We start from the raw sequence: 17,143 nt of genomic DNA, 5'->3' as shown, positions 1-17,143 counted from the left end.
CTCCTCTGTCCAGAATAAACGACAAACAGGGAAGAAGTTTGACGAAAATCTTTAGTTGCCTACAAATAAAATTTCAGGGCACGGACGACGTCCAGATTGTGCAAAAGTCGTTCCTTCTTTGAAGAAGGGTTAGGGCACAATGATGGAACAACAATCTCTTGATTGATATTCTTGTTAGTGACTACCTTAGGTAAGAACCCAGGTTTAGTACGCAGAACTACCTTGTCTGAATGAAAAATCAGATAAGGAGAATCACAATGTAAGGCCGATAACTCAGAGACTCTTCGAGCCGAGGAAATAGCCATTAAAAACAGAACTTTCCAAGATAACAGCTTGATATCGATGGAATGAAGGGTTTCAAACGGAACACCCTGCAGAACGTTAAGAACTAAGTTTAAACTCCACGGCGGAGCAACAGTCTTAAACACAGGCTTAATCCTAGCCAAAGCCTGACAAAAAGCCTGAACTTCTGCCAGACGTTTGTGTAAAAGGATAGACAGAGCTGAAATCTGTCCCTTTAACGAACTAGCAGATAAACCCTTTTCTAAACCTTCTTGTAGAAAAGACAATATCCTAGGAATCCTAACCTTACTCCATGAGTAACTCTTGGATTCGCACCAATATAAGTATTTACGCCATATTTTATGGTAAATTTTCCTGGTAACAGGTTTCCTAGCCTGTATAAAGGTATCAATCACTGACTCCGAGAATCCACGCTTTGATAGAATCAACCATGCAGTCAGCCTCAGAGAAATTAGATTTGGATGTTTGAAAGGACCCTGAATCAGAAGGTCCTGTCTCAGAGGCAGAGACCATGGTGGACAGGACGACATGTCCACTAGATCTGCATACCAGGTCCTGCGTGGCCAGGCAGGCGCTATTAGAATCACCGATGCTCTCTCCTGTTTGATCCTGGCAATCAATCGAGGAAGCATCGGGAAAGGTGGAAACACATAAGCCATGTTGAAGACCCAAGGTGCTGGCAGAGCATCTATCAGCACCGCTCCCGGGTCCCTGGACCTGGATCCGTAACAAGGAAGCTTGACGTTCTGGCGAGACGCCATGAGATCCAGATCTGGTTTGCCCCAATGATGAAGCAGTTGGGCAAACACCTCCGGATGAAGTTCCCACTCCCCGGATGAAAGGTCTGGCGACTTAGAAAATCTGCCTCCCAGTTCTCCACGCCTGGGATGTGGATCGCTGACAGGTGGCAAGAGTGAGACTCTGCCCAGCGAATTATCTTTGAGACTTCCATCATCGCTAGGGAACTCCTTGTTCCTCCTTGATGGTTGATGTAAGCCACAGTCGTGATGTTGTCCGACTGAAACCTGATGAACCTCAGAGTTGCTAACTGAGGCCAAGCCAGAAGAGCATTGAAAATTGCTCTTAATTCCAGAATGTTTATTGGAAGGAGTCTCTCCTCCTGAGTCCATGATCCCTGAGCCTTCAGGGAATTCCAGACTGCGCCCCAACCTAGAAGGCTGGCGTCTGTTGTTACAATCGTCCAATCTGGCCTGCGGAAGGGCATCCCCTTGGACAGATGTGGCCGAGAAAGCCACCATAGAAGAGAATCTCTGGTCTCTTGATCCAGATTTAGCAGAGGGGACAAATCTGAGTAATCCCCATTCCACTGACTTAGCATGCACAATTGCAGCGGTCTGAGATGCAGGCGCGCAAATGGTACTATGTCCATTGCCGCTACCATTAAGCCGATTACCTCCATGCACTGAGCCACTGACGGGTGTTGAATGGAATGAAGGACACGGCAAGCATTTAGAAGTTTTGATAACCTGTCCTCCGTCAGGTAAATTTTCATTTCTACAGAATCTATAAGAGTCCCTAGAAAGGGAACTCTTGTGAGTGGCAATAGAGAACTCTTTTCTATGTTCACCTTCCACCCATGCGACCTTAGAAATGCCAGAACTAACTCTGTATGAGACTTGGCAGTTTGGAAACTTGACGCTTGTATCAGAATGTCGTCTAGGTACGGAGCTACCGCTATGCCTCGCGGTCTTAGTACCGCCAGAAGAGAGCCCAGAACCTTTGTAAAGATTCTTGGAGCCGTAGCTAACCCGAAGGGAAGAGCTACAAACTGGTAATGCCTGTTTAGGAAGGCAAATCTTAGATACCGGTAATGATCCTTGTGAATCGGTATGTGAAGGTAGGCATCCTTTAAATCCACTGTGGTCATGTACTGACCCTCTTGGATCATGGGTAAGATGGTTCGAATAGTTTCCATTTTGAACGATGGAACTCTTAGGAATTTGTTTAGGATCTTTAAGTCCAAGATTGGTCTGAAGGTTCCCTCTTTTTTGGGAACCACAAACAGATTTGAATAGAATCCTTGCCCGTGTTCCGACCGCGGAACTGGGTGGATCACTCCCATTAGTAAGAGGTCTTGTACACAGCGTAGAAACGCCTCTTTCTTTATCTGGTTTGCTGATAACCTTGAAAGATGAAATCTCCCTTGTGGGAAGATATCCCTGAGATATGATCTCCAACGCCCAGGGATCCTGGACATCTCTTGCCCAAGCCTGGGCGAAGAGAGAAAGTCTGCCCCCCACTAGATCCGTTTCTGGATCGGGGGCCCTCACTTCATGCTGTCTTAGGGGCAGCAGCAGGTTTTCTGGCCTGCTTGCCCTTGTTCCAGGACTGGTTAGGTTTCCAGCCCTGTCTGTAGCGAGCAACAGTTCCTTCCTGTCTTCGAGCGGAGGAAGTTGATGCTGCTCCTGCCTTGAAGTTACGAAAGGCACGAAAATTAGACTGTTTAGCCTTTGGTTTGGCCCTGTCTTGAGGCAGGGCATGGCCCTTACCTCCAGTAATGTCAGCGATAATTTCTTTCAAGCCGGGCCTGAATAATGTCTGCCCTTTGAAAGGAATATTAAGCAATTTAGATTTAGAAGTCACATCAGCTGACCAGGATTTAAGCCACAGCGCTCTGCGCGCTTGAATGGCGAATCCGGAGTTCTTAGCCGTAAGTTTGGTTAAGTGTACTACGGCATCAGAAATAAATGAATTAGCTAGCTTAAGGGCTTTAAGCTTGTTCATAATCTCATCCAATGGAGCTGTGCTAAGGGTCTCTTCCAGAGACTCAAACCAGAGTAGAGTAGAAACTGCTCCCTCCACCTTAGGGATCGTCTGCCATAGGTCCCGTGTGGTTGCGTCTATTGGAAACATTTTTCTAAATATAGGAGGGGGTGAAAAGGGCACACCGGGTCTATCCCACTCCTTGTTAACAATTTCTGTAAGCCTTTTAGGTATAGGAAAAACGTCAGTACACGCCGGTACCGCAAAATATTTATCCAGCCTACATACTTTCTCTGGAATTGCAACCGTGTTACAATCATTCAGAGCCGCTAATACCTCCCCTAGTAATACACGGAGGTTCTCAAGCTTAAATTTAAAATTTGAAATCTCTGAATCCAGTTTACTTGGATCAGATCCGTCACCCACAGAATGAAGTTCTCCGTCCTCATGTTCTGCAAATTGTGACGCAGTATCAGACATGGCTCTACTATTATCAGCGCACTCTGTTCTTACCCCAGAGTGATCGCGTTTACCTCTTAATTCTGGCAATTTAGATAGTACTTCAGTAATAACATTAGCCATGTCTTGCAAAGTGATTTGTATGGGCCGCCCTGATGTACTTGGCGCCACAATATCACGCACCTCCTGAGCGGGAGGCGAAGGTACTGACACGTGAGGAGAGTTAGTCGGCATAACTTCCCCCTCGTTGTCTGGTGATATTTTTTTAACATATAAAGTTTGACTTTTATTCAAAGTAACATCTATGCATTGAGTGCACAAATTTCTATTGGGCTCCCCACATTGGCCTTTAAACATAGTGAACAAACAGATTCATTTGTGTCAGACATGTTTAAACAGACTAGCAATAACACTAGCAAGCTTGGAAAAAACTTTTAAATAAATTTACAAGCTATATAAAAAACGCTACTGCGCCTTTAAGAAACATAAAAATGTGACACAGTTGAATTAACAATGAACCAAATATGTTAAAACAACCAAATTTTAACAGAAAATGTATAAAGTTAGCAGAGGATTGCACCCACCAGCAAAAGGATGATTAACCCCTTAATACCCAAAACGGATAACAGTTGAAATAATAAACGTTTTTATCACAGTCAAACACACTGTCACAGGTCTGCTGTGACTGATTACCTCCCTCAAACTAATTTTGGAGACCCCTGGGCTCTGTAGAGACGTCCTGGATCATGGAGGAAGAAATAGGAAGACTGTGACTAAATTTTTACTGCGCAATAAAGCGCTAAAATAGGCCCCTCCCACTCATATTACAACAGTGGGGAAGCTCAGTAAACTGTTTTTATTCAGAAAAAAAAAAAACGACAGCCATGTGGTAAAAATCATGCCCATAAAGTTTTATCACCAAGTACCTCAGAAAAAACGATTAACATGCCAGTAAACGTTTTAAAAATTGAAAATTATGAAGTGTTATTAATAAGCCTGCTGCTAGTCGCTTTCACTGCAGTGCAGGCTCAAATATTACTTTAATATTGACAGTATTTTCTCAGTGAATTCCATTACCCAGAAATACCTCAGAGTATACATACATACATATCAGCCTGATACCAGTCGCTACTACTGCATTTAAGGCTGCACTTACATTACATCGGTATTAGCAGTATTTTCTCAGTCAATTCCATTCCTTAGAAAATAATTTACTGCACATACCTCCTTGCAGGTGGGCCCTGCATGCTATCCCCTGTTCTGAAGTTACCTCACTCCTCAGAATGGCCGAGAACAGCAAGTGGATCTTAGTTACGACCGCTAAGATCATAGAAAAACTCAGGCAGATTCTTCTTCTAATGCTGCCTGAGAACAAACAACACACTCCGGTGCCGTTTAAAATAACAAACTTTTGACTGAAGAAATAAAAAACAGAATTTATGCTTACCTGATAAATTACTTTCTCCAACGGTGTGTCCGGTCCACGGCGTCATCCTTACTTGTGGGATATTCTCTTCCCCAACAGGAAATGGCAAAGAGTCCCAGCAAAGCTGGCCATATATACCCTCCTAGGCTCCGCCCACCCCAGTCATTCGACCGACGGACAGGAGGAAATATATATAGGAGAAACCATATGGTACCGTGGTGACTGTAGTTAGAGAAAATAATTCATCAGACCTGATTAAAAAACCAGGGCGGGCCGTGGACCAGACACACCGTTGGAGAAAGTAATTTATCAGGTAAGCATAAATTCTGTTTTCTCCAACATTGGTGTGTCCGGTCCACGGCGTCATCCTTACTTGTGGGAACCAATACCAAAGCTTTAGGACACGGATGAAGGGTGGGAGCAAATCAGGTTACCTAAACGGAAGGCACCACAGCTTGCAAAACCTTTCTCCCAAAAATAGCCTCCGAAGAAGCAAAAGTATCAAATTTGTAAAATTTAGCAAAAGTGTGCAGTGAAGACCAAGTCGCTGCCTTACATATCTGGTCAACAGAAGCCTCGTTCTTGAAGGCCCATGTGGAAGCCACAGCCCTAGTGGAGTGAGCTGTGATTCTTTCAGGAGGCTGCCGTCCGGCAGTCTCGTAAGCCAATCGGATAATGCTTTTAAGCCAAAAGAAAAGAGAGGTAGAAGTCGCTTTTTGACCTCTCCTTTTACCAGAATAAACGACGAACAAGGAAGATGTTTGTCTGAAATCTTTAGTAGCCTCTAAATAGAACTTTAGAGCACGGACAACGTCCAAATTGTGTAACAAACGTTCCTTCTTTGAAACTGGATTCGGACACAAAGAAGGTACAACTATCTCCTGGTTAATATTTTTGTTGGAAACAACTTTAGGAAGAAAACCAGGCTTAGTACGCAAAACCACCTTATCTGCATGGAACACCAGATAGGGCGGAGAACACTGCAGAGCAGATAACTCTGAAACTCTTCTAGCAGAAGAAATTGCAACCAAAAACAAAACTTTCCAAGATAGTAACTTAATATCTATGGAATGTAAAGGTTCAAACGGAACCCCTTGAAGAACTGAAAGAACTAGATTTAGACTCCAGGGAGGAGTCAAAGGTCTGTAAACAGGCTTAATCCGAACCAAAGCCTGAACAAATGCTTGAACATCTGGCACAGCTGCCAGTCTTTTGTGTAGTAAGACAGATAAAGCAGAGATCTGTCCCTTTAGAGAACTTGCAGATAATCCTTTCTCCAAACCTTCTTGTAGAAAGGAGAGAATCTTAGGAATTTTTATCTTATTCCATGGAAATCCTTTGGATTCACACCAACAGATATATTTTTTCCATATCTTATGGTAAATTTTTCTAGTTACAGGTTTTCTGGCCTGAACCAGAGTATCTATAACAGAATCTGAAAACCCACGCTTTGATAGAATCAAGCGTTCAATCTCCAAGCCGTCAGTTGGAGGGAGACCAGATTTGGATGTTCGAATGGACCCTGAACAAGAAGGTCCTGTCTCAAAGGTAGCTTCCATGGTGGAGCCGATGACATATTCACCAGGTCTGCATACCAAGTCCTGCGTGGCCACGCAGGAGCTATCAAGATCACCGAGGCCCTCTCCTGATTGATCCTGGCTACTAGCCTGGGAATGAGAGGAAACGGTGGGAATACATAAGCTAGGTTGAAGGTCCAAGGTGCTACTAGTGCATCTACTAGAGTCGCCTTGGGATCCCTGGATCTGGACCCGTAGCAAGGGACCTTGAAGTTCTGACGAGACGCCATCAGATCCATGTCTGGAATGCCCCATAATTGAGTTATTTGGGCAAAGATTTCCGGATGGAGTTCCCACTCCCCCGGATGGAATGTCTGACGACTCAGAAAATCCGCTTCCCAATTTTCCACTCCTGGGATGTGGATCGCAGACAAGTGGCAGGAGTGATCCTCCGCCCATTGAATTATTTTGGTCACTTCTTTCATCGCCAGGGAACTCTTTGTTCTCCCCTGATGATTGATATATGCAACGGTCGTCATGTTGTCTGATTGAAACCTTATGAATTTGGCCTTTGCTAGTTGAGGCCAAGCTCTGAGAGCATTGAATATCGCTCTCAGTTCCAGAATGTTTATCGGGAGAAGAGACTCTTCCCGAGACCATAGTCCCTGAGCTTTCAGGGATTCCCAGACCGCGCCCCAGCCCACCAGACTGGCGTCGGTCGTGACAATGACCCACTCTGGTCTGCGGAAGCTCATTCCCTGGGATAGATGGTCCAGGGTCAGCCACCAACGGAGTGAATCTCTGGTCTTTTGATCTACTTGAATCATTGGAGACAAGTCTGTATAATCCCCATTCCACTGTTTGAGCATGCACAGTTGTAATGGTCTTAGATGAATTCGTGCAAAAGGAACTATGTCCATTGTTGCAACCATCAATCCTACTACTTCCATGCACTGCGCTATGGAAGGACGAGGAACAGAATGAAGCACTTGACAAGAGCTTAGAAGTTTTGATCTTCTGACCTCTGTCAGAAAAATCCTCATTTCTAAGGAATCTATTATTGTTCCCAAGAAGGGAACTCTTGTTGACGATGACAGAGAACTTTTTTCTTTGTTCACCTTCCATCCGTGAGATCTGAGAAAGGCTAGAACGATCTCCGTATGAGCCTTTGCTTTTGACAGAGACGACGCTTGTATTAGAATGTCGTCCAAGTAAGGTACTACTGCAATGCTCCTTGGTCTTAGAACCGCTAGAAGGGACCCTAGCACCTTTGTGAAAATCCTTGGAGCAGTGGCCAACCCGAATGGGAGGGCCACAAACTGGTAATGCTTGTCCAGAAAAGCGAACCTTAGGAACTGATGATGTTCCTTGTGGATAGGAATATGTAGGTACGCATCCTTTAGATCCACGGTAGTCATAAATTGACTTTCCTGGATGGTGGGTAGGATCGTTCGAATAGTTTCCATTTTGAACGATGGTACCCTGAGAAATTTGTTTAGGATCTTCAAATCCAAAATTGGATTGAACGTTCCCTCCTTTTTGGGAACTACGAACAGATTGGAATAAAATCCCATTCCTTGTTCCTTTATTGGAACTGGGTGTATCACTCCCATTTTTAACAGGTCTTCTACACAATGTAAGAATGCCTGTCTCTTTATTTGGTTTGAGGATAAGTGAGACCTGTGGAACCTTCCCCTTGGGGGTAGTTCCTTGAATTCCAGGAGATAACCTTGAGAAACTATTTCTAGCGCCCAAGGATCCTGAACATCTCTTGCCCAAGCCTGAGCAAAGAGAGAGAGTCTGCCCCCCACTAGATCCGGTCCCGGATCGGGGGCTACTCCTTCATGCTGTTTTGTTAGCAGTGGCAGGCTTCTTGGCCTGCTTACCCTTGTTCCAGCCTTGCATTGGTTTCCAGGCTGGTTTGGGTTGTGAGGTATTACCCTCTTGCTTAGAGGATGCAGAATTAGAGGCTGGTCCGTTTCTGCGAAAAGGACGAAAATTAGGCTTATTTTTAGCCTTAAAAGACCTATCCTGTGGAAGGGCGTGGCCCTTTCCCCCAGTGATGTCTGAAATAATCTCTTTCAATTCTGGTCCAAATAAAGTTTTACCCTTGAAAGGGATGTTAAGCAATTTTGTCTTGGATGACACATCCGCTGACCAAGACTTTAGCCAAAGCGCTCTGCGCGCCACGATAGCAAACCCTGAATTTTTCGCCGCTAATCTAGCTAATTGCAAAGCGGCATCTAAAATAAAAGAGTTAGCCAATTTAAGTGCGTTAACTCTGTCCATAACCTCCTCATATGGAGTTTCTCTACTGAGCGACTTTTCTAGTTCCTTGAACCAGAACCACGCTGCCGTAGTGACAGGAACAATGCATGAAATTGGTTGTAGAAGGTAGCCTTGCTGTACAAAAATCTTTTTAAGTAAACCTTCTAATTTTTTATCCATAGGATCTTTGAAAGCACAACTATCTTCGATAGGAATAGTAGTGCGTTTGTTTAGAGTAGAAACTGCCCCCTCGACCTTGGGGACTGTCTGCCATAAGTCCTTTCTGGGGTCGACCATAGGAAATAATTTCTTAAATATAGGGGGGGGAACAAAAGGTATGCCGGGCTTTTCCCACTCCTTATTTACTATGTCCGCCACCCGCTTGGGTATAGGAAAAGCGTCGGGGGGCACCGGAACCTCTAGGAACTTGTCCATCTTGCATAATTTCTCTGGGATGACCAAGTTGTCACAATCATCCAGAGTAGATAACACCTCCTTAAGCAGTGCGCGGAGATGTTCTAATTTAAATTTAAATGTCACAACATCAGGTTCAGCGTGATGAGAAATTTTTCCTGAATCTGAGATTTCTTCATCAGACAAAACCTCCCTCATGGCCCCTTCAGATTGGTGTGAGGGTATGACAGAACAATTATCATCAGCGCCCTCTTGCTCTTCAGTGTTTAAAACAGAGCAATCGCGCTTTCTCTGATAAGTAGGCATTTTGGATAAAAGATTTGCTATGGAGTTATCCATTACAGCCGTTAATTGTTGCATGGTAATAAGTATTGGCGCACTAGATGTACTAGGGGCCTCCTGCGTGGGCAAAACTGGTGTAGACACAGTAGGAGATGATGTAGTATCATGTTTACTCCCCTCATCTGAGGAATTATCTTGGGCAATATCATTATCTGTGGCAGTACTGTCCTTACTTTGTTTGGACGCTATGGCACAATTATCACATAAATTTAAATGGGGAGACACATTGGCTTTCATACATATAGAACATAGCTTATCTGAAGGTACAGACATGTTAAACAGGCTTAAACTTGTCAACAAAGCACAAAAAACGTTTTAAAATAAAACCGTTACTGTCTCTTTAAATTTCAAACAGAAAACACTTTATTACTGAATATGTGAAAAAGTATGAAGGAATTGTTCAAAAATTACCAAAATTTCACCACAGTGTCTTAAAGCATTAAAAGTATTGCACACCAAATTTCAGAGCTTTAACCCTTAAAATAACGGAACCGGAGCCGTTTTAAAATTTAACCCCTATACAGTCCCAGCTATAGTCTTTGCTGAGACCCAACCAAGCCCAGAGGGGAATACGATACCAAATGACGCCTTCTAGAAGCTTTTTTAGTGATTCTTAGATCCTCACACATGCATCTGCATGCCCTGCTCTCCAAAAACAACTGCGCAGTAATGGAGCGAAAATGAGGCTCAGTCTATAACTAGAAAGGCCCCCTGACTGAAAAAGGTGTCCAACACAGTGCCTGCCGTTTTATAAACGTTCCCCAAGATTATAAATGCCAATTGTTAGCCTAAATCTGAATAATATGCCCAAATAAAGCAATCGATTTAGCCCATAAAAATGTCTACCAGTTTTTTAGCCCTTATTAAGCCCTTTATTCTGTATGTTTGACTAAGAAAATGGCTTACCGGTCCCCATGAGGGGAAATGACAGCCTTTCAGCATTACACAGTCTTTTTAGAAATATGGCTAGTCATACCTTAAGCAGAAAAGTCTGCTAACTGTTTCCCCCAACTGAAGTTACTTCATCTCAACAGTCCTATGTGGAAACAGCAATCGATTTTAGTTACTGTCTGCTAAAATCATCTTCCTCTTACAAACAGAAATCTTCATCCTTTTCTGTTTCAGAGTAAATAGTACATACCAGAACTATTTTAAAATAACAAACACTTGATAGAAGAATAAAAACTACATTAAAACACCAAAAAACTCTTAACCATCTCCGTGGAGATGTTGCCTGTGCAACGGCAAAGAGAATGACTGGGGTGGGCGGAGCCTAGGAGGGACTATATGGCCAGCTTTGCTGGGACTCTTTGCCATTTCCTGTTGGGGAAGAGAATATCCCACAAGTAAGGATGACGCCATGGACCGGACACACCAATGTTGGAGAAACTAAGTTTAACACACCACAGTCCTCTCACACGTCCTATCTTTAGTTAGGTGCAAGAGAATGACTGGATATGACGTAGAGGGGAGGAGCTATATAGCAGCTCTGCTTGGGTGATCCTCTTGCACTTCCTGTTAGGGAGGAGTTATAATCCCATAAGTAATGGATGACCCGTGGACTGACTACACTTAACAGGAGAAATAGTGGTGCTGAAATATCAGGCAATACACCATACAAAGGTGAATATCTACTCACAGTGTATATTGCAGGTTACCGGCTCCTTCTCAATATGAAAAGACAATATCACAGATTCAGTAAAAAAGTGTGTCTTTATTTGGCTCAACGCGTTTCAACGGTCCCAGCCGTCTTTCTCAAGAGCAATAAAAGTGCTTTGGTTTGTAAAAGTTTGCACTAAGCTGAACCAGCGCCTCCAGCTAGCACACATGATCTATTCACACAGACCTTGGGACAGACTGTGGGACAGCTGCAGTTCACCAGAAGGGGAAAGTATTAACACATGTTATACACCTGTTTGCATGCATATCTGTCTGAATCACGAAAGAAAAAATTTGGGTTCAGTGTCCCTTTAATGATTATTGGTAGATTTTGCATTAAATACAAGAGACGTGGGAATAAGAATGGTTTTAGTAAGACAATTTTAGCGGACAAGGAGATTGGGAGTGACTTCCACTTATCTGCCATGATCTTAGCCTCCCTGAAAAATGTAGTATAGTTTAATATGTACCACGATGCAGGGCTACCCGACAAATAGATCCCCAAATAATTAATACAATCTACTATCTGGAAAGGAAAATCTCTTAAGCTGTCTTTTTTATATATATCCATAACAGTTCTGATTTGTTTTGATTAACCTTATAGCCCGAAAGAAAGCTAAACTCATCAATTATTCCCATAAGAAGGGGTATACTAATTTTAGTTTTAGATAAGAATAATAAGTCATCAGCATATACAGAGATAAAACGAGTTTACTACCCCCAAAGGAGATACCTTCTAATTCTTGTCTGAGACATACAGCAAATGGTTCAATTGAAAGGTTGAAGAGAAGCGGCGAAAGCGGGCACCCCTGTCTTGTGGCTGTAGCTGAAATTATTTTTGAAGAGAGTCCCCCATTAATAATAATGGATTGTAATATAGTATTTTTATAAAGTTAAGAAAGCCACCTGTTAAGCCGAATTGTGTTAAGGTTGTGAGTAGGTGATTCCAATCTATAGAATCGAAGGCTTTCTCTGCGTCCAGAGTCAATACCGCCATGTCTGCTTTAGGAGCCTTACGGCCCTCTTGAATTCTATTCCAGTAGTAATCTAAAGTTAACAGGACTTTACGTATGTTTTTGGTTACGCTTCTACCTATCATAAAACCTGTTTGGTCTATGTGAATTAGATCATTCATGCATTTCTTGAATCTATCTGCCACTATAGAAGTGATAAGTTTGTAGTCGCTATTTAATAATGAGATAGGGAGATATGAACTAGTAAGTTCTGGGTCTTTATCTTTTTTGGGAATGAGCGTTACAACCAATGTAGTAAAATACAATTAATCCATCTTGTTATTAATGTAATATTTCTTGAATAGTTTAACTAATGTATCTGATATATTATCTTTGAGTATTTTATAAAATTCGGATGGCAACTGGTCTGGCCCGGGGGCTTTGTTCATTTTAGACTTCTCTATAGCTAGCACCACTTCTTCTACCAATATTGGTTGATTTAACTCTTGTAGTTGTTCTAGGGACAGATTGGGTAAGGAGATTTTACTCCAAAATGCGTCATTAGCTTTTTGGGATGCATATAGTTTTTGATAGTATTCATATAAAACTTCCCTAATGTCATGTGGTGTCGCGCACCTTTTGTTATTCTTAAGTATACTTGGGATATTATTTCTCCCCCTCCCTGTTTTAATAAGTTTTGCCAAAAACTTGGCAGACCTACCATAGTAGCTCCTAAACAAAGGCCCTCGATTTGAGATCTTCCCTTTGTCCCTTCTGATTGAGGAGCAAATCTCTCTCTGCTTTCGCTTTCTTATATTTTTCCCAAACGTTATGGTTAGGGTTAACAATATATGCTTTATATGCGTTCCTCTCACTTGGTTGGTCAGTTGAAGATCCCTAGCAGATGTTTTTTTTCTTCCATTTGATCAAGTATGCTCTAATTTTACCGCAGAGGACCGCCTTCGCCGCTTCCCAAAATGTTTCTATTTTATCTAAATATCTATTGTTAAAACCAACATACTCTGCCCATGCTTGTGTTAGGAAATTCCTAAAATCATTTTCTTGAACGAGGTATTTAGGGAAAAAAAGAATATTCTGCTCACCCTGCTTTCTAACCCCTTCCACTTCTAGAGTTTTTATTGCATGGTCTGAAATCACTATATATTGGATGGTAGGCTTTAAATCTAATTTAATCATGCTATCAGAAATCAAAAAGAGGTCGATACGCGAAAAACGTTTATGCGATTTAGATTCACAAGAAAATGCCTTTACATCTGGATTATTAATTCTCCAGATGTCATAAATTCAGCTTGTTCATAAAATTCCTGAATATTTTACTCTCTCTATTTCTATTGTGCGGATTAGTGCCTATCCTAATTCTATCTATTTAGGGACATATAATCATATTGAAATCTCCTGCTATTATTACGTTTTTATCTATGTGTGGGAAAAATTTAATATATAAAACATCCCAGAAGTTTGGATCTATATAGTTCGGTGCATAAACATTACAGAGAACATATATTGTGCCCATACATTCCATCTTAAAGGGACAGTCTAGGCCAAAATAAACTTTCATGATTCAGATAGAGCATGTAATTTTAAACAATTTTCCAATTTACTTTTATCACCAATTTTGCTTTGTTCTCTTGGTATTCTTAGTTGAAAGCTTAACCTAGGAGGTTCATATGCTAATTTCTTAGAACTTGAAGCCCACCTCTTTCAGATTGCATTTTAACAGTTTTTCACCACTAGAGGGTGTTAGTTCACGTATTTCATATAGATAACACTGTGCTCGTGCACGAGAAGTTATCTGGGAGCAGGCACTGATTGGCTAGACTGCAAGTCTGTCAAAAGAACTGAAAAAAGGGGCAGTTTGCAGAGGCTTAGATACAAGATAATCACAGAGGTTAAAAGTATATTATTATAAAATGTGTTAATTATGCAAAACTGGGAAATGGGTAATAAAGGGATTATCTATCTATTAAAACAATAACAATTCTGGTGTAGACTGTCCCTTTAACAATAACAAATCTATCATTTGTATCTAGTTCCTGAGACAAAATAGAAAATGCCAGGTTTTTAGAAAAAAGGAGGGCGACCCCTCTTTTGCGTGCTGGACAAGGAGTAGCTATTACATTTCTCACCCATTTACACTGCAGTTTAGGTATCGCTTTACTTTTTAGGTGGGTTTCCTGTGGGTAGCTAGGATATTGATACAAAAATTGGACCAAAAAGTTAAACAGCACCTGACACCAACAATGGCTGGGGCACTCTCCACCTCCTAAGAGCCTAACACCAGCAGATCAGAATTTCTCCGTCGCCACACGGTCAGAAATGCAGAAATCGAGTCAAAAACGTGACAACGCCCGGTCACAAGGTGACCCGTACTGTCTAGAAAAAGTGCGCCTGACCGTAAAGGCTGCGTCACTTCCAAAGGCCGTTATGGTCCACAAAGCGATGAGCCCAACACTACACATAAGCAGATCGAATCGCATAACAAACATGATTTAAAAAAAAAACCCAGTTCAATAACCCCCCCTCAGGAGATATTAACCCTTGATTCCAAGATACAAAAGGAGCCCCACTGAGACCCTGATTTATAGTTAGTCCCACAAGGCGGTAGCCTCTCTGGAAAACATTTGTAATACAATACAATCATGACAAAAGTAAAATGAAAACGATCTTACCGGAATCTACGCCATGGAACAGGAACACAGCCCTTCAAGTGTGACAGATAGCATCGCCTCTGCCATGGACTTGAGAGAAGAAAGCAGGCAGCGAAACTCGTTAACCCCGATTGCTTGTGGAGCTGTTAAAATGAGTCGGGATGGTTTTGCATAAAGACTCTACCTGCATCTCCGGACTCTAACTTTCATCCATGCTTTCACTGAAAGGGTAACAGGACTACTTAAAACTCCTGTCCCATGCCGAAGAGTACTACCCTTCATAAGAGACTATCGAAAAACTTCTGACACTTCTCTGCCAACCTCCTGGGATGAAAGGCAAAGAATGACTGGGGGATGAGGGAAGTGGGAGGAGTATTTAAGCCTTTGGCTGGGATGTCTTTTCCTCTTCCTGGTGGCCAGGTTCTGAATTCCCACAGGTACGCTTATGACTGCGCAGCCTAAGTAAAAAGCGCACGCCACTGACGACTTAGAAAGCTACACACTTAAGAGAAACACAGCCAAATGAAATACAAATTAGTTAGGAGTCAATAACCCGATAGGAGCCTCTAAACATGAGCACATGAGCCCAAAAATAATACAGGGGATTCTATATTAACCCCTAGTCTCCTGTCACCATAAAGTGCCTGCATCTTGAATAAAATATCCATCTAAAGGTCTAGCCGTCCGGCAGGAGTACAGCCTACACAGCGTGAGAGGAAGCTCACAGAGACTTGTAGAAAAAGAAAGATCAGAGTAAACCTACTTAGGCTTTCTATATCAGGGCATCAACATGTTAGGAAAATGCAGCGAAGCCACTTCAAAAGTTCCTAACTGCTTTAAAGTCACCACTGCTCTACTGAAGAGACTGAAGTGGAGTACGGCTAGACCCAATCTTGAAAGGGAAGATCAGAGTAAACCTACTCTGTTTTCAAAATAATAAAATCTTGATTGAAGTGAAATAAATTCAATTTTCTTCAGACACCTAAACTTCACTTCCTCCATGCACTACAGGCAAAGAGAATGACTGGGGATTGTGGGAAGGGAAGTGATACTTAAAGGGCCACTGTAAGTAAATATTTTCTGTGCCTGTTAGTAAATAACTACCCCAAATATGCTTTTTATCAATAGCATTTCATTAACATATCTCTACCGTATATCAGAAATCTTGTCTGCAAATTTAATTGTTTTCCAAACCCACTCCGTGGGTATCCTTTGCTCTGTACCAATCCATTTACAATACCTAGGTTTCAAAATGGCGCTTTAAACACAAAGTTATTGGTTTAAGTATTTTGAACATGCAGTGCTGAAAATAGTGGGCAGGATAACGTGACATCATTGGCGAATAAAAGATATAACTTTTAGAACGTTATGAAACTTCGTTTTGGAGAAAATATAGGTCAGTAGGTTTTAATTAATGTTTATTAACTTTAATATGTTAGTTGTTTAGCTTAAAAATTATAACAGAAAGTAATCCTTTAACAGCTTGGCGGTGGTGCTCTTTGCCTCTTCCTGCTGGCCAGGAGTGATATTCCCAACAGTAATTGATGATTCCATGGACTCACCGTATCTTAGGAAAGAAAAAGTATACAACTGTTGAAACGTTGCTGTCCTCTGTGCAATAAGAAATGTAATACTGCTATAACAAAGTATCAACGAGGTAGTGTTTAGCAACTAGATAATTACATTCATACTAAATCTTTATTTATAGTATACAAAAAAAAATCCATTCATACAGACAGCATAGGCAGAGATTAAAAACACAAACCAAAATGATAAATCATTCCACAATTATATTGGATAAATGAGCCTTGTCTCTATTTTTTTTACTTGCTTACCAAATGTTTTAAACCTTAAAGCGACAGTCAACACCAGAATTTTTGTTGTTTTAAAAGATAGATAATCCCTTAATTACCAATTCCCCAGTTTTGCATAACCGACAAAGTTATAATTATACATGTTTTACCTCTGTAATTACCTTTTATCTAAGCCCCAGCAGACTGCCCCCTTATTGCAGTTCTTCTGACAGACTTGCTTTTTAGCCAATCAGTGCTGTCTCCATGGTAAATTCATGTGCATGAGCTCAATGTTATCAATATGAAACACATGAACTAATGCCCTCTAGTGGTAAAAAAAACCTGTCAAAATGCATTTAGATTAGAGGTGGCCTTCAAGGTCTTAGAAATTAGCATATGAACCTCCTTTCACCTAAAAATACCAAAAGAACAAAGCAAAATTGGTGATAAAAGTAAATTGGAAAGTTGTTAAAATTAAATGCCCTATTCAAATCATGAAAGTTTTTTTTTGGACTTGACTGTCCCTTTAATCTATACTGATACTACTTACTCTCAGCAGTGCAGATGATTAGCAGAATAGTAAAGTAGCCCCCCAGATTGAAGAGGCTTAGCCGAT

The sequence above is a fragment of the Bombina bombina genome, chromosome 4 (assembly GCF_027579735.1).
Source record: "Bombina bombina isolate aBomBom1 chromosome 4, aBomBom1.pri, whole genome shotgun sequence".
NCBI lineage: Eukaryota > Metazoa > Chordata > Amphibia > Anura > Bombinatoridae > Bombina > Bombina bombina.
Note: the sequence above shows the minus strand (reverse complement) of the source record.